Below are 1,964 nucleotides of genomic sequence, written 5' to 3' on the forward strand. Positions count from 1 at the left end.
AACGCAGAAAAATGTTACCTATAGTTGGCATTTCTTGTAATGGAGGGTACTGAATAGAAAACTGAACTGTATGAACTGTAATCCTGTAGTCTGTTTGGAGGGTCAGGAGTTGCAGCTGAGGAGGAATGATTATGTATCCTTAGAGTAAAGCTGGTGAGGACCAAAGCTAAGCCTAGGTGAAAAAAAAACAAACCAAAAAAACAACCAAACCACACACACACAAAAAACCCCCAAAACAGTGGAGTCCAGTACTACAGCAGCTATTTCCCACATCCCAGATGGCTAACTGTGCGTGTTAGGAGGAAGGAATACAGTCTCTTGTATACCACCACTGTAGCTTCATTCAGTGTGTTTGTAAAGGGCTATCTGTGACCCAGCTTGCTGAGCCTTTTTTGAAGTAGTACATAATGTTTTGCAGATACATCAGAACACTTTAATTTTGCAGTAGTTCAAGTTGATAAAGCAGATTGTGGGGTTTTTGACCAATATTCTATGAATACAATAGCTGATGATGAATAACTATTCAGCCTTGGGCAGGTACAGTGATAAGTACCATTGGCTAGTTCTGTATTCCAATCACACTTGAGAATCACAGAATCATCAGAGTTGGAAGGGACCTCTAGAGATCATCTAGTCCAACCTCCCTGATAAAGCTGGATTGCCTAGAGCACATTACTCAGGATTGCATCCAGGTGGGTCTTGAACGTTTTCAGAGAAAGAAGACTCCATAACCCCAACTTGGGCAGCCTGTTCCAGTGCTGTCACCCTCACCATGCAGAAGTTCTCCCTAATTTTCAGAGGAAACTTCCTGTGTTCCAGTTTATGCCCGTTGTCCCTTGTCCTATTGCTGAGCGCTACTGAAAAGAGCCTGACTTCATTCTCCTTAACATTCTCTGTTTAGATATTTATAGGCATTAATAAGGTCTTCTTTTATTAAAAATGTTTTGAACTGACAATGCAAACAATTTTTTTATCTCTTTTTTTTTTTTTTTTTAATAGCAAATACCAGATGTATCACCAACAGGTCGTTATACAACATTGGTCCCTCTCCTGTTTATTTTAGCTGTAGCTGCAGTGAAGGAGATAATAGAGGATATTGTAAGTATTTAATAACAATCTTTTGTAAATAGCTTTCGAATTTTCATAGATATTACAAATATTTTGTTGAATAATTCTGTCTTGAGCCATTCTTGCTTTCTGGATGCTTTTGAAAGCTTCCAAAGCTACTTACTTGCTTCAGAAGGTGTGATCTATAGACTATAGTGTTACGATTTGTAAGTTTGTTTGCTATACATAGAAGTGGCAATACAGTAGCAAAGCAATGACTGTTGTGTTTATAATATACATTGTTTCTAGTCAAGCAGTTCACACTGATGAAGTACAAGCACATTTTTAAAGTGTGAACTGGAACCAAAGACAAGTTCAGAATATTGGCAGTTTTCTCAAACAAGGGTCTGCTAAAAGAAGATTGGAAGATGCTGAATTCATCTCAGGTGGAATCTGTTTTAAAACCAAATAACCTTTAAATATTTATTTGGTTAGAAATAAAATGTTTTTTTCTTCCTGCATGAGTGGGAGCAGAATCCTTTATTCCCACTAATCATACTGGTGAGATACTAGAGTAACCTTTTATAGAAAAACTGAGATATCTTGTGGCTTTAGGCACAATGAAGAAGGTAGAATTAAAAAAATCTTCTCATGATCCTTTTTATTTTACATCTTTATTTGAGATGCCTTTAAAAAAATAGATTAGCCCTCAGGAACTCAGTTGAGGATTTAGGAGGCTGCACAGTGTCAAGTATCTTCACTCGTCCTCCTTACCTGAAAGTGGATAGAGTTTTGGTTTCAAAACCAAATAATTCCTGGACCTTTCTTGCAAGTGTCTTTTAATTTGCTACTGGAATTATTATGTGACTGTTATGAGCTGTGTGATTATTATAAGCTGGGATGTTATTGTGGCTTGG

At 37.2% G+C, this 1,964-nt stretch overlaps 1 protein-coding gene across 2 annotated transcripts in view; it reads left to right on the forward strand.

Moving 5' to 3' along the window:
• Positions 1-1,964, forward strand: part of ATP8A1 (ATPase, aminophospholipid transporter (APLT), class I, type 8A, member 1) — a 97,415-nt gene that overhangs the window by 2,328 nt on the left and 93,123 nt on the right. For both annotated transcript variants that reach the window (XM_010006091.1, XM_010006092.1), the window contains exon 3: positions 1,000-1,098. The gene's annotated coding sequence lies outside the window, so the exon portion shown is untranslated. The remainder of the gene's footprint in view (positions 1-999; positions 1,099-1,964) is intronic.

This window comes from Chaetura pelagica, unplaced genomic scaffold, assembly GCF_000747805.2.
Source record: "Chaetura pelagica isolate M959 unplaced genomic scaffold, ChaPel_1.0 scaffold189, whole genome shotgun sequence".
Lineage (NCBI taxonomy): Eukaryota > Metazoa > Chordata > Aves > Apodiformes > Apodidae > Chaetura > Chaetura pelagica.